At 33.6% G+C, this 25443-nt stretch overlaps 2 long non-coding RNA genes across 22 annotated transcripts in view; one reads left to right on the top strand and one right to left on the bottom strand.

Moving 5' to 3' along the window:
• Positions 1-25443, bottom strand: part of LOC143236702 (uncharacterized) — a 326353-nt gene that overhangs the window by 211237 nt on the left and 89673 nt on the right. For 2 of the 21 annotated variants that reach the window (XR_013019686.1, XR_013019685.1), the window contains exons 1-2: positions 23601-24270; positions 19655-20882 (exon numbers count right to left, since the gene is read on the bottom strand). The exons of 6 other annotated variants lie outside the window; for them this stretch is intronic. This is a non-coding gene — a long non-coding RNA (uncharacterized LOC143236702). Of the gene's footprint in view, positions 1-1511; positions 1597-5702; positions 6397-19654; positions 20883-23600; positions 24302-25443 lie in introns of those variants that run through there. 13 more of the 21 variants (XR_013019689.1, XR_013019690.1, XR_013019684.1 and 10 more) reach the window with 11 other exon arrangements.
• The window catches only part of LOC143236707 (uncharacterized), a 74973-nt gene continuing 66805 nt past the window's right edge, over positions 17276-25443 (top strand). The window contains exon 1 of the long non-coding RNA XR_013019716.1: positions 17276-19528. This is a non-coding gene — a long non-coding RNA (uncharacterized LOC143236707). The remainder of the gene's footprint in view (positions 19529-25443) is intronic.

Genomic DNA, 25443 nt, shown 5'->3' with positions numbered 1-25443 from the left:
AAACTCTGAAACTCAAAATCCTAACATGTTTAGTCAGATGGTAATGAATAAACATTAATGTCGGATATGGCAGTTTGCTTTTAAAAACTTTTCTGCGAGTGACAGCTAGGTCAGTTTTACACCATACATCTTGAAATACCTTATATATGCCCTCCACCATATTAGAATGTCAACATCCAGAAACACGTACATGTAGGTCAAAAACGCAAAAGTCCACTAAAGCTGTATCAAGTAATTTATGTGAAATATTATCGAAGCTGATTTCTGTGGTTCTATTTTTCCAGCTAATTTTTCTGTAAAAACAACTCCTAGTTTCGAGGGGTGGCTGAAAGCTTGTAAATGTTTCGATTGGAAGTCTTTAACAACTGAAATTCATCGTTTAGTATCTTGTTAACGACACCAGGATATATTTTCAGCCTCATCTTAATGACTTTTCGTGTTACAAGGTCCTCTTTCGTAACAGTACTCATCACACTGAAGATGTTGGTTAGACAGTCGTTTGGACCCTTTCCGTCTTAAACGCTTTAATGTGCGAGTTTTTCTATTATCATAGAGCAAAATGGAGGCTTCTGTTCTCCACGTATTGTGTCCTTTAGGTTTGTATAACTTAATAAATCGCTGGATGAATATGTCTCTTTAGAACGTCCTGTGATTCTTTTCTTCTTCCATGACACTATCCTAGTGACCTTTGGCTATATATGCTAAACATGTCGTTGACGTTTTGCCTCTGCAGTGAGAGGCCAATGAATAAAAACAATCAAATATTTCTTTAAAATACGAATCGGGACATTATTATTAACACACGACCATTTATACCACTACTCTTTGAACAGAACGTTACTTGTCATGCAGTAAAAATCATAGTCTGTCAATGTAATATTTGTGAAATTATTCTAGTTGGTGCTGCACTAACTGAACCTTATCTCACAGGCTTGTAGAATTAACCGTAGTACTTTGTAACCGATACTAAACATATACACGGTTTAATATTTAAAAAAAAATGATTTAACCAAACACCTAATTTAGTCCGAAATAATGTCATAAATATTTAAAAGGTATAACACTTATCAACAAATAGTATGCATCGGATGCTTCTGGTGGAGTGTAATAAACAACTACTTCCAAGAAACATTCAAGGGTTCTTCAGACCTATCTATATTCTGATTTTAAGCATGCAGCATCGGTACAGATTACACTTGTTATTGTTGGTATCCACATCCTATATTACTGCTACAGCTAGAATTTTGCAAATTCTCATTTTACTTTACTTAGTGTGGTGAAGGTTAAGATTCCACATACACCTGCCAGGGGATATTCGTAATGTTTGTGGAATGTCTCATTCATTTATAAAGGCATCTCAATAAAAGCTAGTCACATGACAACTTACCTTAAAATATTAAAGGGGAAATAAACATTACTCATGCAGCATTAATTGAATTTTAAAGGAATATATGAAATAATAACTCCAAAATTCGCATCAATAGAATTAAAAGCAAATAAACATCATTTACGTTTTTTCGGATATACTGCGATACATTTCCTTCTGTACAGACCACCGAAGATTCTTCACCTCCATATATATAGATACAAACAACATTCTTATTACTACCTTATTATCAACATATTTCAATTTTCATTTATTTATATTTCCTTAAAATTACGATTAACAAAAAGTGGTTAAATTATTTTTCATCTGCCAGTCTATGTTATCCCAAATTTAAGTCACATGTTCCACACGTTAATGCATTAGTGTCTTTTGTGACATAGAGACAACTGTTTACGTGAAACAATTCAATGCCTTTTTCTCATGAAAAACAAAAAAGCTGTAAGTGAAATGAATCTTTGCTACTTCATCGTGTGTGATGCAAATAAGTAATTGAATTCACATGCTATTTTTTTGTTGTGTCACACATACATATTACAGACTTTTTTCATTATTTTGTCTTGTATCTCGGCCCGGTATAGCCAGGTGGTTAAGGCGTTCAACTCGTAATCTGAGGATCGCGGGCTCGAATCACTATCGCACCAAATGTGCTCGACATTTCAGCTGTCAGGGTGATATAATGTGACAGTCAATCCCACTATTTGTTGGTAAAAGAGTAGCCAATAGTTGGAGGCGGGTGGTAATGACTAGCTGCCTTCCCTCTAGTCTTACACTGCTAAATTAGAGACGGCTAACGCAGATAGCTCTCGTGTAGTTTTGCGCGAAATTCAAAAACAAACAACAAACAAAAACAATTATCTTGTGTCAAACAGAAATGTGACACATTTTATTCATTTCTCTTGTTTCACACAAATATCCTATAAGATCCACTAATTTTCTCCTAGTTCATACAGAATCGTTACAAAATTTAGTCACAATTTTCTTGTTTCACAAAGACATGTTAATGATTCAGTCATTATGTTTGATGTAAAAAAAATTATTTTGTACAGCTCACTCACTGTTGTTTCTGTTTAATAAAGATATGCTATGCGACTTGTTTTGCACAGATATGTTACATGATTCACAAAATATTTATTCTTTTTCAAGAATACATACACCACTCACCCATTTCCCTGTGTTTCACACATACCTTACACGTTTAAACACTACTTTCTCTTATATCACTCGTATGTTGCATGATTAAATTACTACTACTACTACTTGTTTCAGACATTTGTTTTACATGATTCATTCGTTATTTTTCCTATTTTCATATATTTGACACGAACGCCTCACTATTTCTTGCGTCACACTGATTCGTTACATGTTTCATTAAACAGTTTTACTCATCATGCTTATAATCAGTTATTACTTTTTATTACATATTTACATGTAGATTACAGGTTCCATTTGAAGAATTAGGTTTAACGATAATGTTACATAATTCACTTACAACTTTCATGCTGTATCATTCGTACGTTATTTATCTCTTGTGATGTACAGATATATTACATGTTACACGATTCCTTCAATGTTTCACAGACTATCTGTTATATAATTCGCATGCCATTTTTCTTATAATGTAACATACAACTTATAGAATTCACTCACCATGTTTATCCTATTATCTGTAAACTGAGGTAATACACTTCCCTGTTATCTCAATAAATGTATTTTAATATACAGACAAGTTACGTTATTAAGTGATATACTTTACTTAATATTTTTACTCAATATTTTATTTAGTTTCTCCCAAAACTACACAATCTACTCAGTGTGTTATTATGTTAAAAACATTCAAACTTACATACCACTAAATTGTTATAAAATGCACACTGCACATTTAACTCTATTTACATTAGACCCGGTATGGCCAAGTGTGTTAAGGCGTCCGAGATGCGCGGGTTCGAATCCCGGTCACACCAAACATGCTCGCCATTTCAGCCGTGGGGGCGTCATAATGTGACGGTCAGTCCCACTATTCGTTGGTAAAAGAGTAGCCCAAGAGTTGGCGGTGGGTGATGATGACTAGCTGCCTTCCCCTAGCCTTACACTGCTAAACTAGAGACGGCTAGTGCAGATAGCCCTCGAGTAGCTTTGCGCGAAATTCAAAACAAACAAACTATTTACATTTTAGCTACGGAAAGATAATATACTTAATTATTTAGTTTATAATATACACAAGAAGGCCATTAGTATAGTTTTTTCAAATGTTATAATTTGATCCTGAGTTTTGCTGCCTCTTTTAACAACTCAACCAAATTAGTATGTAATAGAATAAAATAAATAAAAAAAAAACAAGAAGAACCGAACATTTTCTGAAACGATAAGTTGGAATTGAATAACTGTCATTTTCACTGGTTTATGTCAATCACCAAAAATCTTTTCCGCAGACAAAATAACGTGAAAATAAAAAGATACACAGTCGTATAGCTTCGTTTCTGAAGTGTGGCGAGTTGCCCGGTATGGTCAGAAGAATCGACTGGAAATTTGAGGGTCGCGGGTTCGAATCCTCGTGACACCAAACATGCTCGCCCCTTTCAGCCATGGAGACATTACTGTGTGACGATTAACACCACTATTTGTTGATAAAATAGGTATCCCAAGCGTTGGGAGTGGATAGTTATAACCTTCCCTCTAGTCTTACACTGCTAAATTATAGACGGCTGGAACAAATAGTCCTCGTGTAGTTTGAGGCGAAATTCAAAAACAAAGAAACAACAACAACAAAAAGAACTGCGGCGACGATCAGCTCCAACATTGTTTATAATGACTGTGGTATCAGTAGCTAGTAGTTGTTTTCTTTGAAGTTAAACACCAAGCTACACAACGGGCTATCTGTGCTCTGCCCATCACAAGTACCGAAAGCCGGTTTCTGCCGTTGAAAGTTCGCAGACAAACAGCTGTGCCACTGGAAAGGTGACAGTAGTTAGTGTGTAAAGAAAACTTTTCCATCAACGATTTATACTCTGAACCTTAAATTACTGACTTGAATTCTACACCGTTTACTATAGGCGATGGTCTACATCTTGCATCATATCCAGTAATTTTGTTTTTGCTTATTGTAATACCCAAGACAAAGAATTACAAACAAAAAATAAGTGAAAACACCAATTTTCTATTCATATGCATAGAGAATAGTGATTAATGGGTTTAAGTGCAACATTGCCAATATGTTTGTATACATGTCATTTGTGCTTTGTTAGGGGTCCTTGTAATCAATATGGTGCATAAATAATATAAAATAATGCATTTAAAACCAAGTGAGGTCCATATACCAATACAGTTACGTGACTGGGTAACTTTCTTATAAATAGCTGATAAAACTGTTTGATATTCAGTTCAATGATGAATGTTTATTTTCTTTCGCTAGATCACATATTTGAAAACATTTCTCATCTTATCATATATATTTGATTTAATTAAATGTATGTCATCAGAGAATCAAACAACGTTTTATACCCTCAAGGGACAGCCATCTTAACTACCAGTGAAACGTTATCCAGTAGTTGTTGGGAGTTAGACATAAAAATTTGTAAAACTATAAAACTACGTTTCTTTTATTTTCTGATTCACTGAAGATTTATACTTTTTTTTGAAAAATAAAATTTAATACCCTATTGAATAATATACATAATTAAACTATATCCAATATACTTGTAATAGGTTTAACTCATAAATCCATTAGAATAGCTTTCAAGGTTCCAAACTACGTCAAAAGGAAAAGGTCGAACCGGAAAAAAATATTGATTGTATGAATCAATAACGGTATCTACTATAATATATTTGACCATAAATCATATTTTACAGCTGCATGAATAGTGAATTTAAAATTAATTAATTAAACCATGGCATTAGTTAGTACAGTTTGAAGTAATATAGTACAATATAAGTTTCACTGAAGAACAAACACTGAACGTCCCTTTCTAACCTCCACTTGCTTTCATTTACGTTCACAAGCGTGAACACTTAGTTCAACATAATGCTAATGTTTGTGGCGAAATACAAGTTCAGTTGAACACTAAAACTCGAATGTCCTTTCTAACCTACTCCTAATTCTCAGATTTTCATAAACATGCGTAGTTAGTTTTAGTTAATTACACCCACTTCAGATATAATGCTTTTTTTCTTTTCTTTTCAAAGATTGTGGATCCAGCAAAATAAGAGAATAGAATTGTGTTCAGCAATGTGTTATTGCTGGTTGATTGGTAATACACGTCTACTTTGTGAATGTGCAGAAAATACAAGACAGAGTTAATAATACGCAAACACAACTTACAGTCTAGGCGTTTAACGGAATTCATCATGATGCTGAACTATCAATGTTGAAGCATACGCTCGTGTCTCGTGCTGGTGTGAGATTGTATCAGGTAAAGCAGCGTGTCTGATATTTTGTTACAATGTACACAGGTGTTTGTTGCCTTGATAGCAGACACACACAATGTACGTGTCTTGTGGCCATAAATAATAACTAGAAGGAGGGGGAATTATGTGGTGGAACAGGTGGGCAGACACTTTCCTTGCTTGCGTGTTTGACCGAGACAGTAGACAGACGGAGCAACAACAACAGAAATGTGCATAGAAACCCAACACATGGAACACTTTGATGTTAGTTACTGGAGATCTGATATGCATACAGTTACATTTTATATTTCATAAAGTGCTAGTGTGATGGTTGACCTACAGGCATCATGTTTTCTTTCAGTTGTTATAGGAACCCGTTAACATATGAACATCCAGTTTTCTAACGATGCAGCGAAGCTGAAAGTTGAATTTAAAGTTTCCTTTAGTTAAACATTGTTTGTTATTAATATAAAACATAAATTTAGATTTTATAAGTTGGCCAAAATACCAGGTATCTGACATGTGTCTATTAAGAGTGCTTTCGTTGCTCGGATTCTGACATAATTCCTTACATGAGCGTTACACATCAGGGTCAAAAGATAATAATTTTTATTTAGCATTTAACAATTCATCTGCAGGGTTGGGAATACACATTATATTTGACAGGTGTCATCAAAATTTGATAAACAGCGAACTTATTAATGAACAAATGAAAAGCTGCACTTTTACAAATGGGGTAAAATAATGTTCTCTAGACTTATCAACAATAGTTCTATCAAACAAATATCTGTAGTATATAAAGTATTTATTATTTTGTTTAAAAATAAAATCTTGACCTTATTATGTTTCACACATTATATTCCATACAAATTTTCCAATATGGAAAATAAACAAATTGGACACAACGTTGTGAGACTTGTGTGCAGACAGTTTAATCATTGTTTGTTTTTGAATTTCGCGCAAAGCTACACGAGGGTTATCTGCGCTAGCAGTCCCTAATTTAGCAGTGTAAGACTAGAGTGAAGGCAGCTAGTCATCACCACCTACCGCCAACTCTTAGGCTACTATTGTACCAACGAATAGTGGGGTTGGCCGTACATTATAACGTCCCAAGAGCTGAAAGGGCGAGTATGTTTTGTGCGACAGGGATTCGAACCCGCCACCTCAGATTACGAATCGAGTGACTTAACCACCTGGCCATGCCGGGCCCAGTTTAATCATGCGGAAAACAACGTATACTGTCACGAGGTGTGTTATGACGACATCATAGGTACATTATTGGGTCTCTAAAGATATAAATATCATCGTCCAAATCACATTCAAACATTTCTGGACAAGTCCCTACAATATGTTCACGCAGTAAAAAATGGCCTGTGCACCGATCTAAAAAAAACATTGTATCCATAGACTCCTAAATATAGTCTAAAAAACGGGACATTTGAGGCACCTGGTATCTAATAAATAAACGAATTTCATTCATTCATCTAAGCGCTTCTAAATACTTCTCTGCCTTATTACCTTATCTTCTGGAGAGACAATTCTAATTTGACATGGATTTAATTTAAGCTAACGCCAAATGTCTGTCAATTTACGCTGAAACTGTCTAGAAGCTAAACTATTCGCATTTGACAAAGGGCTCGTCGCTTTTTGGGAATAATGATTTTCGCATTATTTCTGATTTATCTTCGTTATCACTTCAGTTTTTTTTATTGTGCTAGAAGGTATTAGATTTTCAAATTACTCAATATATTTATTCACAGATCCCCCCTTTCCTTGAAGCACATCATAAGTACTTACATATTCGTATGTGTGTGAATTTGTGCTACAGAGAAATTATAAACTTGAAGAATTTTCTCGCACAAAATTGGTTTTCTATTACGAGAGTGTTATGTTCTGGAGAGAATTCTATAAACATTTTGGTGATACCGATCCCTCAGATACATAATATGAAATTAAAAGGAAGTCGTCATAAATTTAGTTTGTTTGTTTTTTTAATTTTGTGCTACACAATGATTATTTGCGAAAGATGTCCCTAATTTAGAAATAATAGACTAGAGGAAGACAGCTAGTCAAGATCAAATACAGCTAACTCTTGGACCACTCTTTTACCAACGAACAGTGGGATTAACCGTCGCTTTACAACATACCCATGGCTAAAAAAAATATAGCATGTTAGGTGGCGTCAGAATGCAAGTCAAGCGCCCCGACTACCAGGCCTGTTAGAAATCTGAACGCGTACTATTACTTAAAATAGTTATTTTTTCCAATGTTCCAGGTCGTGTACTTAATGGTCTGAAATTTAATTTCCATCTTAAAGTGATTGTTAATCTGACATGTAAACTTAAAAATTCCGTGAAAGGACTGTCTTAATATTAAATCACAACTGTTATCCACGTCATACTTGCTTTACTTCATTCCCAACATATAGCAGTTATCCCTAACTGCTACTCATTTTAACTGAAAGTACATTTAATATTATATACGGTTTCCAAAAATTTTATTATCTTTATCTGATTTGTACCTTGAACGTGATTTTTTTTCACAGTATTAGTTTTAACAGTCTGTTTAAAAACTCCATATTTCGAAATTTAATTATCTGATAAATTGACTAACTTCACTTTTCGACGAACACAAACACATAATTACTTTTCTAATTTTGTTGTTCGTTTAGAAAAAGATTAATTTGGATTTTTCGACGGTAACTGAAACGGCTCTGTTCTCTGTTGAAACACCGATTAAACAATGATCAAACAGTATGTACGTTAAACAAATTAATTTCACTGCCAAATCCAACCTATGTCTTTATTTATTAAAAATATCATCTCCATTAACACATTTTTTATTAATCAGTTGAGTGAAAACGATCTTACTTTTATCATTGTTTTTATCATTATTTTTGAAAACTCAAACAAAAAACTGATCATTCTAGTTTTGATGCTTCACTTAATGGAGTGGTACATTCAGTTCAGTGCTCAGATTGAAGGGGAACATCGCACTAATTATTCCTGTGTCAGAATGATCTCTATCAAACAATTATAGAAACTAGTGTTTAATTGGCTCTTCGTGTACAGATGTCTTAATTCTAATCTAACTAGTGACCTTCTCATGAGATAATGAAATGTTCGGCACATTTGTATATACCACAGTACCTGTACAATGTAGACTTCTGTTTTCACTTACGAAGTTTCCTCTGATGAATAGCCATACTTATAACACTCATCCAATTATGTTGAATATTAATTTGTGTAAAATGGCATCGATACGTTTTGTTTACCTGAAAATCCATCGTTGTTTTATGGAATAAACTTTAAAAAATAATATCCAAAAATTTCAGTCTTTCTTACACTTCTAAAATTTCTCTACAAAATATTATATGTTTATCTTATGATTATCTTTTATACAGTACTTACCACACCATGAACATCTATTGTGTTTACTTTATTACAGTAAAATGAAACATCATCCATAAAAGTTAATGTAGTTCATGCAAGGTCTACTGCTTGTGTTTGGGTGAAAACTTGCATCCCATACATTCGACATGAACTGGCCCAGCAGGGCCAGGTAATTAAGGCACTCGAGTCGTAATCCGAGGGGCACGAGTTCTAATTACCGTCACACCAAAACACGCTCGCCCTTTCAGCCGTGGGGACATTATAATGTTACGGTCAATCCCACTATTCGTTGGTAAAAGAGAAGCCAAGAGTTGGCGGTGGGTGGTGATGACTAGCTGCCTTTCCTCTAGTCTTGCACTGATAAATTAAAATGGCTGTCGCAAATAGCCCTCGTGCAGCTTTGCGCGAAATTCAAAACAAATCAAACTAATCGACATGTACTTACTTTATTAAGAGAACTGGCCCTTCAAGAAACACGAGATTATTATAAAAGGTTTATCTGATTAACACTGGTCTTATATTAAATAATCGCCCCTACTAATATTTAGTAACTGGTCTTGCTTAATCGAGAAATATTTTACAGCAGGTACATTTTGTGTGTGTATTTGTGTGTTTTACCATAAAGGTTCACTGGACTATTTGCAATTGCTGTGTTCATCGCGTGGAAGCAAACTCCGAGTTTTAGTGTGGTAAGACAGTAAGTTTGTCGTTTACTCATAGGACGATAGCGATTAAATAAAAGGTTAACTTAATTAAATTACAATTAGTAGTAAAACACATTCTTTATTACATGTAATTTCACAAAACGTCATGCGTTTTCTCTCATTACATCGCCTGATTTTTTATCTACTTATTTATTCTTGTAGCGTATAATGTACAACAAACACTTTGTTTGCAGCATGGATTGAACCACGATTTTTATGGTTAAAAGTTTTAAGCTTAACCTTTAGTCATCGAAGAACGACTACGTTATCTGGCGGTTGTTTTAAACTATCTCCGTTAATACAGTGACATATTACGATTAAATAAAGGCACAATACAAGATATTCCAAGTTTCAACATGTAAAATTTGGTCTTTTTTAATTCATTAAAGTAAAATATTTAAACTAACTCATCACAGTCAAATCGTACCCATTACAGTAAAGTGTGTGTTAAGTACTAACCATTACAGCAAAGTGTGTGTTAAGTACTAACCATTACAGTAAAGTGTGTGTTAAGTACTAAATCTCGTGCATAGATAATAATCTCTAAATAAAAAAATATTTCTGTACTTACGAGTTCAAAAATTTAAGTTTTAACGTGTAGTATGTAGATCTTTATAAATCTACAGCACTTAAAGAAATATAAAATCATTATAAAGAAATGAAGTTGTTGATATATCAGTATAAATATTCCAATAAATATAATCTGAGCGTGTAATTCATAGAATTACACAAATTAACACAAGTTAAAAGTTATTTGTAGATATGTATCAATCCTCCAGCTTTTTTGGGGTATCGATGGGAAAGGGATTAGGGAAGCAAATTATTTATCAATGAATCTTCCGTACACAAACATGGAAAAGAACCAATCACAGAGCTGCAGTTCAACAATTATAATTCACATTTCTTATGTAATAGCTTCACGTCTCAGGACGGTTGTTACGTGTATCAACACTTTTACTAAATTAAAGCATCACGAGATCAGCACGTCGTTTTGATACAGTGGTTGCAAACTTTACTTCTTAGCAGGACAACTGAGATCCGCGACATGTTGGTAGTGATGCTACTAATCTATCTATTTACAGTTTTTAATTCTTAGATTGAATGGTAACTTCACAATGGAAAAATGTAAGATTTATTTCGTGATCAAGCATAATTTAAACGTATGTGGTCAATTTATAAGGCTGTACAAAATTAGTATTGTCGATACGTATTTAATGTCATATAATCCACAATAAAATATACTCGTAAACATTGGCGTAAAGCATAACTGTAAAGTTCTGTAATTGCTCATTTTCTGTTTTCTTTGTACGAAAGGTTCAGGAAAAACACTTGTGACTCAAATTTTACAATCGTGCAAAACTAGTACGTTGCTTTTCCCTCTTTTTGTATTTATTACTATCAAGAATTGCCTCACACTAATGCAAACAAAATAAATTTTGCCCGGAATAGTCAGGTGGTTAAGGCACCCGACTCGTAATCTGAGGGTCGTGGGTTAGAATCCCCATCGCACCAAATATCCTCGCCCTTTCAGCCGTGGGGGCGTTATAATGTGACGGTCATCCCATTATTCTTTAGTAAAAAAGTAGTCCAAGAGGTGGCGGTGGGTGGTGATGACTAGCTGCCTTCCCTCTAATCTTACATTGCTAAATCAGGGACGGCTAGCGCAGATAGCCCTCGTGTAGCTTTGCGCAAAATTCAAAAACAAACAAAAAAACTCTCACATCTTCCTGCCTTCTCTTCTCCTTCTTCATCGCCATTATTGAGGTAGGTATTTTGATTTAAAACCAGAGGTAGTCAGAAATTTAGATTTCTCTTCCTCTCTTCTTTGTTGAATTTCAGTCTTTTATACCCCTTTCTCAACCCCACAACACTTAGGTCCCCTTCTTTCCGACTTTTCATCTGTCCTGTATATCGGATTATAACGTTTCATAAGCATAGATGGTCTTGTGGTCTCCATACCAACTGAACTTATAAAAGCGGCCGCTGTTATCCGCTCACTCCAATGTTTTCATAAAGGCTTAAGAGTACTGTAATTCCATAATTCCTAAGTGGTGACTTTAAAAAAAGTCCGGCTGCTTTCTCAGCTTCAACAGATGTTACCTTACACCACACTTCGTAACACCGGACAACTTTAGCTACTTGACCTATGTCATCGTGTTAGTTACTCACTTTTATAAACACAATGACTTACTGTGTGGCTACCTCGATCATTTTTGTGTGAACTTCATCTCGGATACACATCCGCGTCCTGATTTTCGCAAAAGATGTCTTGATAAATCATTCAATATTCCACGAAATAGGATAAAGGGTATTTTATCAAAACCATCGTGAAATTTATGAAAAAAGGGAGTTTGGGAGTTTAGCATATTTGAACTAGTCAATTAAGAAAGTCTTTATCTACAAAACAGATTAGATAATATTTTGATATATAAGACTATGTGCTTAGTAGATGAAATTTAACTAATGTTGAAATTAACTTTGCAGTTTTACAATTGTCATAAGTGTGTAAAACTAAGTTACTGGTTTTAAGAATTTATAAAACCTTAAGAGTGAAAGTAAAGAAGAAAAACAAAATAACCAAAAGAAATTTGATGAAAAGATAATTTACTCTAGAAAGTACTAATTTAAAAAATACTGCCTCCTTCATCAAATTAAAATTATATTTTGTGATTTGAATGTTTCAATATTGATTGAACAATTATAATTATAGATGTATGAATTGTAATGACGTTAAATGTAACAAATATTTTTGTTTTATTAATTTTAGAATTATATTGTACTGTTTTACTCAAGTATTAGGACTGTATAGGGAACTTTACGATAAAAGTAAAGTGTCTGTAAATTAAAGCAATGTACAACTATACGCAAACTTTACAGCCCAATGTAAGTAGAATAAATTAATATACCTGCAGTATGAAAGTAAAGAAAGATCATCCTTTAGAAAATACTTAACTGTTTGCATGGTTTGCAGTAGCGAAAACCACCGCAAGTTAAGGAACTGTAAAACTATACGAGTTGTTTGGGATATCCATGACATCCCTTAAGTTAAAGGAATTTAAAAAGCTTACGTTACATTAAAACAATTTTGACTACGCAAATCACAAAAAAAAAAAAAATATAGTCGTTTGGTGTTTCGAAAGTAAGCTGATGTCACTGAAAATTGAATGTTTTTGGAAATTAAACATAACAGCCTTTTCTGATACAAAATATTCATACACCCAAAATGAGATCGACGATTTAAACTTCCAAGACATGGATACTCTTTATACTTAATGGTATTGGAATTTAAAGGAATGTGGATAATGTTGGAGAACTAGAACCAACCAAAAAGACATACAGCAAGTCGTATCTTAATTATAGGAAGCAAAACGTGGCGTCCTGAAACAAGCGAGAATCCAACAAAAAAGATGAGTGGCAAAATCCGTTTACAATGGAGTCTTTAGTAATGCAAACTACGATGCAGAACCTTTTTCAAAACGTAGTGGTATAGACTATAACATGTTAATATAAATAACTCATTCTCTGTATTTGCAGATGTACACAAATATTTCCAAATAAAATGTGAAATGTACAGGTAGTTTCTGAATAGTTTCATATATATACGAACTTGAAACTTCAAAACCGAATGGAAATGTAAAATTAAGCGGCAGGTACCTGTATCAGACCACAAACTATATGAACAACTTAATTCATCCACTCTTGGCTCAATCTCTTGATAGTTTAAATGCTATGTCCCTAGTGGCTGACTGATGGCGCACTTTTCTGAGCATTATGTGGTTTATATAGGGATAAACAGTACAGATTAATTTCCAAATTCATTTGGTATTTGTATCAAAAAGGTTATTTTTTATAGATCAATAAGCAATTATATCTATAAATACATTATTAAATCGCACGCGCTTGCGTGGGTAGATGATATATCTTTGTAACATGAAGAGTTTTTTCCTGTAGTTGACAGGTCGTCTTGTTTACACTTATCAATAAATAAAGTTGTGGTGTCTCAACGACAATTGGATTCTGCCGTTTTTAAAGTGCTTGTGTACAAATTAATTCTTGAACAACAAAATAAAAAGAATATTCCGTTAGCTGAAGTTTATGAAAACAATATTTTGTTGTTACGAATAAAGCTATCTTTGCTGTGCTAATCGCACGTATTGTATCTCGAGATTTAGTGTTAAAAACCCTTAGACGTTCTGCTAATCCATTAGATGTGCAGAAAAAATATAGTTATTAATATATCTAGATATGGAATATGGAAGCTGAGCAAAATAAGTTAGATTAGATTATTTGAAAAATTGACTACATTTATAATGTTGTTAGCATTTTAGAGCACAGATCAATGGCGTATAAGCCACCACACTTTTATCCCACTAATGTGAAATGTTTGACTTTTGCACATCTTATCGTTCAATGCATCTTTAATTGGCATTTCAATTACGTTTAGAATAACTTTCTGGGTCTTATGCCAAGAAAAAGTTGGTCCTATTTGGACTAAACATTTTAAACTTAAACATATGTATATATATATATATATAACATCAAGGCACCATCTATATCTCTGAATGGTAACTGTGGCTCAAACATTTTAAACCCAAACTCTGCTTGGTCACGTGCCTGGCTTAAGACACGACAGCATGTAACGACCTGACTGACCATTAGAATGAGCTCCATAAGCTACACTAACTAGCACATTATCACCTTACTGCGATAGCTGCACCGAGAACTGCCTTTTTGTTGTTTGTTTTTTGTAGAACACTTTCACCGTCAACCTATTACCTCGGACCTGTCACTGGCCATAGCAATCAGCGACCAACATTAGCACTGAATGTGCAGTTTAGAGATTTTATATTAGTGGTTAGATTGGTGTGGCGTGTCGTAATTCTCCTTAAACACGAGGTTTCTCTCCCAGAGGAACTTGGATTTCATTAGGAAATATAAAAATGGGCTATCGGCATGCTACAACTAATTTAGTCTAAATAACGTGTATGGAAAGTGAATAGTTAAGGTTGACCAAGAAAACACACACGAAAAGCCTCAGTTATAAATTATCACTTGTCTAAAATATCATACTCATATAATTTCACATGAAATATACCAGAAATTTACATAACAAACTTACTTATATATAGAGTTGTGAATATCTTTCACTTCTTGAAAAGTTCATTCTCTTAGATATGTTGATATAATAAATATATTTAAAAGTATGGTATTGTTGAACTATCTTTTAATTGTTAAAAGCAACTTATCATATTTATAAGCCTAAACAAATAAATAACTTACGGAAAGCCCTTAGGAGTGATTGAATAACAATCTGTTTTTTATCATTAAAATAAAGAAACAACTTACAATTAATTGATAATGTTTACATATATATTCCTCACCAATATTCATTGAATTACATGTGAGAACTTATTATATCACCCAACATTTAGAGTACTAAGCAATATATACTTTTTTCATATTGAGCCACATTACGTTCAACGTAATTTACAAAGCATGAAACATTTGTGAGAAAAGGTATAGGAAAACAAAGATGACAATTTTTTGGACTAATATGCACTACTAATTACCAGCTCCACATTTTTTAGTTAGAATAATTATATATATAAATCTGTTTGAGTGTGTGTGTGTTTTTATGGCAAAGCCACATCAGGCTATCTGCTGTGTCCACTGAGGATTAATCGAACATTTGATTTTAGCGTTGTAAATTCGAAAATTTACCGCTGTTACAGCGAGGACTATATTTAATATGCAGTGCTTTGCAAAAGTATTGGCCCTTTCCAATAATGTCACATTTTGGTGAAATACAAATAATGTAAACAAATTTAATGAACTTGTTTTTATTCAAAACTCTAATGATAAAATTTATCACCGTTAGGTATAAAGCAGAATTAACGTCAGCAAAATCTGCAAAAAAATATATATAAATTGAATTTTTTTTTCATAAGTATTAAGGTCCCTAAATCAGTACTTGGTGGAAGCGCACCTTTAACAGAAATTACCGCTATTAGTATTTTTGAATAGGTCTCTACCAGATTTGCACATCGGTATGGTGTAATTTGTGCCACTTTTATCTGGCAAAATTGCTCCAATTCTGACAATTTCTTTGAGGATCATTAATGGTTTGTTTGTTTGTTTTTTGAATTTCGCGCAAAGCTACTCGTCCTCAATTTAGCAGTGTAAGACTAGAGGGAAGGCAGCTAGTCATCACCATCCACCGCCAATTCTTGGGCTACTCTTTTACCAACGAATAGTGGGATTGACCGTAACATTATAACGCCCCCACGGCTGAAAAGGCGAGCATGTTTGGTGCGACGGGGATGCGAACCCACCTGGCCATGCCGGGCCCGATCATTAATTGACTGCAATTTTCAACTCTTGCCATAAACTTTATATTAGATTCAAGTCAGGACTCTGTCTCCAGGACATTCACTTTCTTCTTTTAAAATCACTCCAGTCTGGCTTTTGCCTTGTGCTTCGGGCCATTGTCGAGTTGAAATGTGAATTTTCGACCAGTTTCAGATTCTTAGCTGATCCAAACAAGATTTCTTCTGGAATTCGCCTGTACTTCGTACCATCCATTTCCCTCTGAATCCTGACAGTTACCCAGCAGTTCCCGCTTATGAGATGCTATCACCATGGTTGACAGATGGAATGGTGTTGTCTAGGTGATGGACTTGTACTAGATGCTTTGAATTTAGATCAAAAAGTTCAATTTTGTACTGTCTGAACACATAAACTTCTACCACATTTCTACAGTATCAGTTACATATTTTGTTACAAACGCCATACAATATTTAATTAGATTTTTCAGTAATCTTCTTTATTGCTACTCGCCTACACAGGCCAGCTTTGTGTAGGAGCCGAAATGTTGTCGATTAATAAACACCGACTCCCACTTCAAACATGAAACTTTGCAAATCTCTTAAAGTCACTGTTGGCTTCACAGTGGAATCCATAACCAGTTTTCTACTTGCCCTACTGCTTAGTTTGGAAGAGCGGCCTGATCTGGTTGGTATGAAGCATGTTTCACATAATGATAGATTTAACGTGCTCAAAGGAATAATCAGAGACTTTGAAATTTACTTGTAACTTTCGCCTGATCTGTACTTGTCTACCACTTTTTCCCTGACTTGATTGGAAAGCTCCTTGGTCTTCATGGTTGGTTTCTCGTATCACTATGTGAGTTCTGGCTTGAACAGATAGATGCATTTACTTTGAAGTAAAGTTAAGCCACTTAAAGGTAACACATAGACAGAAATTATTACACAAATAATGTGACTTTTCAAATCAATATTTTGCACCTGAACTGATTTAGTGTTGCCGTAGCAAAAGGGTTGAACACTTTTGCAACTGAGAATATTCGCATTTTCTTTGAAAATATAACTCATTTACATAATATCAGTGTAATTTTACCTTTAGAGCCAGACGAACTGAAAGAGAAGTGATCTGGGATGATATATATATGGATAGATACTTATTTCATTAAATTTGCATAAAGAGACAGCAGAAAAGAACATACAGGTATCAAACGTATGTGAAACCATTTTACTCAGGGAATACCAACACCGTACTTTTACTGAAAGTCATAACGCTCAGGCTACGAGCTGGTAAAGCAAAGGATATAATGAGTTGTTAACGTCAAGAGTTCCGAACCTTGTTATAATTTATTTACTAAAAAAAAAACTTTCAAGCCAAAATATTTCCGGTATACAAACAACAATGGTTCTATATAGATGCACATATATAAATAGCTTTATATAATTGCCCTGAATCATAAGCCAGTGAATTATGCATCTCCACAGAACACTCACAACCAAAAATGACATTAGTTATTAAAACTGTATACAAGTTCTATTTCCAAAGATTGACCTTTCTACTAATGTTAATACTTGTTTTTTATCTCTAATGAGTGGCACAAGGTACTAACATTAAAATAACTTCCACTGGTAAGTGTATCTCATTTACTTTCTTCGTATTTAAATAAAACAAAGTTCGATCAGTACTTTTCTTTCAGTGCCATTATACGTATAACTGTTTTACAGCAAAGCCACATCGGGCTATCTGCTGAGTCCAACGAGAGAGATACAGACTAAAAGCGAAACTTCATTTTAAAATTTGAATGAAAACGTTCAACGTAATTTCCAAAATAAAGAATTTACAGGAAACAAAACTTGTGAGAAAAGCATAAGGGAAACAAAGTTGGCAAATTTATGTGTACTAATATGCACAAAAACCCATGTGTGTTAAAAAGTTACTAAAGCAGGTATGATATTAAATACAAAGATTTCGATTATAATAACACGACAATAAAACTGTTTTAATTATTTAATTACAATATTCCAACACACACACATTGATTTTAATCTTTAATATATATATATAAACACATGAAAAATACTTTTTTTTAAAGTTCATCAGTTAAAGGCAGTTCCCGATGTGTAGGAAAATAAAACTGTTAACGTAGAATTATTTAGTTTTGCAAATCTCCATCAGGAGGCTGAGGAGTAGCTATCAAACGACCAGAAAATATTATTATGTATGTATTACACAACAGAATACAGTTATTTAAATCTTCCTGCTCATAACAGAAACACAGTTTGACAGTTTAAAATTTTAGTGTGGTTTGTTTTAAATTTCGAGCAAGGCTACTCAAGGGCTATCTGCGCTAGCCATCCCTAATTTAGGGGTGTAAGACTAAAGGGAAGGTAGCTGGTCATCACCAACATTATACGCCCCCACGGCTGGGATAGCGAATATGTTTAGCGCGATGCGGGCGCGAACCCGCGACCCTCGGATTACGAGTCGCACGCCTTACGCGCTTGGCCATGCCAGGCCCTATTTTTAAAAGGAGAAAAATTCAGATAAAGATACACACACAAACTTGTGTTAAAGAAACAGAGAACATAATATGGTTGTCTCCTCAAGCTAACGGCAAACAATTAGATATTTTGAAGGCCACAAACTGCAATATTTTATAACGACATTAATTAAAATCTTTTCGCATGTGTGTGAAACATCCTTTTTGTAATTTTCCAGTTGTTTCAGTATGTTTTCGTTTTCTTAATAAACAAATCATCAGTACGAGCTTGGATGAAACTTCTTTCTGACTATGAAAAATTGACATGTAAGCGCCCTTAGGTCTGGAGCGAGCAAGATATGAAGCGTGTCGACCGTATCATCATTTGTGCTGTCACAACTGTATCGACATTATTTCCCATAATGTATCACTCCGATGGCTGTTTGGTAAACACTGTGAACAATTTATTATTCTTCCTAAATTTTCAGCGACAATAAGAACAGTAATACGATCAGCCACCACGTGCCACTGTTTTAAGATGTTTGTTCAAACGTTTCTGGTGAATATCTACATATTTTGTACGTATTTTGTTTTTTAGAAGAAATATAAATTATACAACTGTAGGTTTCTAAAGTAATTAGCATTCGTCATAATTTAAGTAAAATTCTAACAAAAAAACACTGTTTTTTACTGTTACTTTTTGGGATTTCTTAGATAGGTTTGGTTTAGTTTGAATTTCGCGCAAAGTTACACGAGGACTATCTGTGCTAGCCGTCCCTAATTTAGCAGTGTAAAACTAGGGAGAAGGCAGCTAGTCGTCACCTTTCACCGGCAATTCTTGGGCTACTCTTTTACCAATTTTCAGGTAGGTTGCAACTTGCATTGTTTTAACAGAGGTAAACTTTAAACTAGCTCCAATATATTTTGTTATATAAGTACGTTATTATACGATGTGAAATGTCATCTTTGGAAGATAAGATTTATTACTCACCATAATATTTTTTGCGACAAGTGTAACTGTCTTCTCACAACATGCTACATAAGTAGTAAGTTTAAACGTGGCATTTTATGTGCTTGAGTTCGCAGCTGCTATTAATGTTTCCACTTCCCAAACGTGAGGCTTGCGAACAGATGATGTTGCTGTTGTTACTTCTTTTATCAGGACACGTTTTGCCTTTCCCACATTGAAGTTTGTACATCCATTTCATTTGTCGTCTTTAACGTGCAGTGTTTTCTGCTTTCTTGACTGGAAAGACGTTTAGTCTATTATTTACAGAAAGAAAAAACTATTTCCTTGTTTTTAAAATTAACACAACTGTGATATACACGAAGGTTCAAGAAGTCTTAACAGAAATTTATGAAAACCTAATAACCCGACCCCTTTCGAAAGGTGGACCTTTCTTCTTCAGTGGCAATTTGGGAATCTTGTCCCTGAACAAAAAATGTTTACCTTTCAAAAGTGCTCGTGTTATAAGGTTTTTATTCATAACTGTGACAAAGTCATTATATATAATATATAGCAGCTTGTGTCTGTGAGTTTGTCCAAAACAAAGTATTTCTAACTTTACGACCTCTTTGAATACCATTAAACTTTCAGGAGTTCCAGAATATTTCACAGAATAATTCTAAAAGACTTCGCTTTATTCATTGTCATGCTCGTTTTACAGGTTTGACATCCATTCTAATTTACTTATTTCGCTACTGTATTCAAGTGACGCACACCCACAGCGTCCTACTGGCCAAATTAAGTTGCGTCTGGAGTGGGCATCTTTGTTAGTAAGAATAAAACAGTTTCGTTTAAAAAAGACCGTTTGGAACTAAAATAAAACATTTATAAATATATTTAAAACACAATTCATTTTTAGTTAGTATTTACATGTCATTGAAAAAACTTGTGCGACTCTTATGTAATTCACATTAAATATATTAAAGAAGCTTGTTTGTTTGTTTTGTTTTTATTAATTTCGCGCAAAGCTACACGAGGACTATCTGCACTAGCCGTCCCTAATTTACCAGTGTAACACTAGACGAAAGACAGCTAATCATCACCACCCACCGCCAACTATTTGGCTACTCTTTTAGTAACAAATAGTGGGATTAACCGTCACACTATAACGCTCCCACAGCTGAAAGGACGAACATGTTTGGTGTGATCGGGATTCGAACCCGCAACCCTCTGATTATGAGTCCAGTGCCTCAGTCACCTGGCCATGCAGGGCCTATTAGAGAAGCAAAGGAAATAAACTCGTTACTAAATATACTTCAATACTAAATTAGTAAACAATAATTTAATGATATGTTTTTTATTTAAATAAAAACACATATTTAAATATATCATTATTCAAAATACTTATACTCAATACCATAAGCTCTTTTTCTGAACAAACAAACAAGAGCAAGAAATCTTTTGCTGTAATAATTTGTCATCATTTATAAACATCTATTATAAATGAATAAATTTATACCAAGTTTAAAAAAGAATGAAAGTGTCTGATATTTATAAAATTAAGACACCAACAAACTTCCTTACCAACGCTTTAAACCGCTGAGTTACAAACTTAAACTGTAACGCACAGTGATCAGAAGATTATCGAACCCCCAATCGTTGAACTTTTAATACATTTCAAAATATCTTTAGAACGACGTATAAGAAGTGAAAGCAAAAAAGTTTGCTATGTGTTGTATAAGGTAAATTAGGGTTAATGACTTTTCCACTTTTCTTGTTATTCATATCACGTAATAAAAAATCGGCTGTATTTGAAAATACTTTAAATTATATACAGTTGCAAAACCTGTCACAAGCTTGGTTATTTTGAATAATTTCTGCACAAAACTGTATCTCCTTCTAAAGCGAAGACTCTATTAGTGCTTTATCTTGCTTTCGTCAAGGAGATTTAAGTTCATGATACTCAAAAAAAGCAAATAACACTTCTACTAGAGAAAACGAATTGTTATAAAACTTTATAGTTACAAATACTACAGTATACAGCTTTAAACTATCGTAGTTTAAATCAGACTTTATTTAAGAACTAGATAAAGAGAACCATGCTGGGTGTTCCAAACCATGTTCATATTCACAAGGAAACAAATATATTATATTCAATAACATACAATGCATTCATGGAAATAACACGGATGTAAGAGTTACATCACTTGAAATTATCACTAAAATACTGATAACCCACACAAAAGTCTTATCACTTCTAGACTCATAATTCTAAGTAAAAGGTTTTGTTAAATTGAAAAATAAGTGGAACATAACATAGCATAAAGGATCATGTATATGTAACTATTTCATGGACTTTCTAATTACACGTTTTAGATTAATTTTTTAAACTGATAAATGCTGTCAAGTTATAGGAATTTACAAAAGTCAAACTTATTATTTGTTATGTAAAAACGCACGATATTCAACATAAATTATGTTCACCTTTTACAAAAACTACACTTTGTAACATCAGTTTTATTGCCACTTAGAATGAATTCAAAATGCTGAAAAGACAAAAAAAACACTATTTTCTGTGTTCATGTTCGTTCCCACATTCGTTGTCATTGGCATTGGTGATTTTAACAAAGAAATATTGAACTGAACATCGAGATTGACTGTTATATTTATAACGTGTTCAGAGATATCGTTTCGCTAACCTTGGACCTTCTGATCCGCATTCCAGTCCAATAGTAAAAAAGTTAGGTCTCACTCGGCCCACTTACTATCATATTTTTACCAAATGTTTTACATATTCATATGCATTTATAAATACCCTCATATACGATGTAAATGTTCTTTTATTTAAAAAACAAACAAACAGTAAAAGTATGATAATGTTAGATAACGCCAGAAAGAAAGATTGATTTGCTGTTTATATTTTCAGATTGTTATCATAAACAACTTTTAGGCAAAATCTCACGATTTACTTTTTAATAAATATTTATTGATCGCTATGTTCTTTAAGAAAAAAAAATATTCTTTTAATTTCTTCATGTGTTTTATGAAAATAAACCATATTTTAAGTTAATAACTACTCCATAATAGCCTTTACTTACAAAAGTCAGAAGAACAATCGGAATCAATATTTATTCAAACACAAATAACAAAACCAAGCCAGTAACTTTCAATGTTACTTCATCACATCTATTCGTATTGTGTAAAGCAGTGGTATCTCAATATGAAGAAACTACTTTCTCGTAATTTCTTGATTTTGTAATAAACTGTTATTTCACAATTTTTACCACAATAACTAGAGAGACGTTACTTTACCCATAAGTTATTGTGGCAAAATTTACAAGGACAACGTAAAGTATATAGTGTAATTTCTAACAACAGCTACTTGTATTTTAAGCTCGTATTTTCAAAACGTGTTTTGAGTGAATCTGGGAAGTCAAACCTGCCAGTCATTGCTAAGGGATTTCTCCCTCTGTATTTTTAAATCTTCATTTACAATTTTTAGTTCTAAGCTAACTATCTGTTTCTAACCCTCATTAACTTCTTTATTTATCCTATTATAAATTTCACTTTCATCCGACACAGTTAATTTGTATTGCCAGAAAACTCTTACAATATATTTCTCTTTTGTTTGGTATTTTTTATGACTACTTCCTTAAGAAAAATCACAACTCTTCCAATATTCTACTATCAGAAACCACTGAATTATATCCTCGTAGTGAAATCACTGTTTCCCATGTAATGACTGATGATAGAGAGGTTTACTTTGCACAGTCTGTTCATTTTTCAGTTAATCCCTGAAGAAGGAAGTTCAACCTTTCAAAGTCGATCAGATTTGAAAGAAATATGACATATTTATATTTTTAAATCCCATAAGTTAATCGTTGCTCTGAAACATTTGCTTAGAGATGACAAAAATGACCACATTACAGCTAAAAGACATTACCCTAACTCGTAACGAAAAACAATACAAAAGTTATTGTATGCTACTCACTTCATCACGTCTGCTTCGGCAGTACTTGTTTCGTCTTACAAAGTTATACAATGAGCTACCTACACTCTGTCCATCGCGGGGAATCGAACCACTGTGTTTAAAGTTGCAAGTCCGTACATTTACCGTTGTGCCACTGGTAGACCTGCTTCTGTACAATCTTTGTACAAAGTGTACACTTACAGTAATTTTCCGTCAAAGTTATCGAGATGTAATTTCACAACCTTTACATTAAAATAAGAAACGGGGATATAATTTAATCACTTCCTGTCCAAAGTGAGAACCCCAGCACACTGATGATTCAATAAATGAAAAGGAACGAGGAACAGGCATAAAAAAATACGTTTGCGAAATCATAAAGGAACAATAGGTCGGCGTCATTCCTGTGTGCATGAGGTTTGAAACTTTTCCATTTGAAGCACTGCACTTTTCCTTTTTGGAATGATAAGCACAACGCTGACATCACAAGTACTGCGACAAATTTGAAAGTAATTTTTCAATCCGGATAACTATTTTTGCCATATTCAGTATGGTAATAACAAAACATTTAGAACATTGTGTTAATGGCGTGTGCGAATCCTATTTCTTCATGAATAGAGATGAATGCTATTGACTAGCTGTTTTCCCTGTAATCTATCAGTTCAAACTTAGGAAAGAACATAACATAGGCAAATAGCTTTTTGTGTAGCTTTGAGTGCAAATTCCGAAAAAAACAATGGAAATTGTTGGGATTTTCGAGCATTGTACGCTTTAAATATTGTTCACGATACTTAACGTTCAGATTAATTAGAAGAAGCATTTGTTGTTATGTTCAGTTTTAGTGCTGTGTAGTTTCAAGTACAAATTTTCAAAGAAACTACCATTTTCCCTTAGTGCAAACGGTGGTCCCTCCCGCTAGAACAGCGGTAAGTCTACGGATTTACAAAGCCAAAATCAGAGGTACGATTCCTCTCGGTGAGCTCAGCAGATAACCCGATGTTGCTTTGCTATAAGAAAACACACACATATAGGCAAACAGTGGTAGGAATTAGAAGACAACGGCCACATGCCACACACGTACACACTCTAGAAATGTTGCATCAATTAATGAAACAACATTTACGTAGCCAAAATAAAAATTGTCAGTTGAATATAGTCAAGCATAGTAGATAGAATTATCCTGTTGTTACTAGATAGTATTTAAGGTATTTTAGACTAAACTAGCTCAATAACGTCTTAACCAATTTCTGATTCTATTTTGGTTTAATATAGCGAGTTGGTCATATTCCAAATCTTACAGAAATGGGTTATCCCATTCAATGTATTGATTTCACTAATTTTCAAACACTTCTATTTATTTATCTCATTAACATCTTACTTTTCATTTTTTCCAATTACACTTGTGCAATTATCAGTTTATTTTTTGCAATCTAATTTTTCAACTTAATAGTATCCTCTTTGAAAAGTTCTTGTTATCATTGTAATTGCTATTTTTTATGGTACGATTTTTATCAAATGTATAATTATTATTCTCCTTTACGTTATCGGTTTCTTGCATCATTTACGTCTTGTTGAAAACATTGTTATTCACTTAGCAACAACCTTTTATTCATACAGTTTTTTCTGATTATACTGTTACCATTTTCTTTGAAATATTTGTTATTTGTGTAACAAGATTCCTTAGCAATATTACAGTTCTACTTACATTATTTACGTCTTGTTGGAAATATTGTTATTCGCTTAGCAACAAGCTTTTATTCGTACAGTTTTTCTGATTATATCATTGTTGTGTTTTTTCTTTTGTCTGTAACTTTGAACTAACAAACTAAAGGAAAGACAGCTACAAAACAGAAAACACCGGCAATCC

Source organism: Tachypleus tridentatus, chromosome 13 (assembly GCF_004210375.1).
Source record: "Tachypleus tridentatus isolate NWPU-2018 chromosome 13, ASM421037v1, whole genome shotgun sequence".
In the NCBI taxonomy this organism is placed as follows: domain Eukaryota; kingdom Metazoa; phylum Arthropoda; class Merostomata; order Xiphosura; family Limulidae; genus Tachypleus; species Tachypleus tridentatus.
This window is presented reverse-complemented; position numbering and strand designations above follow the sequence as displayed.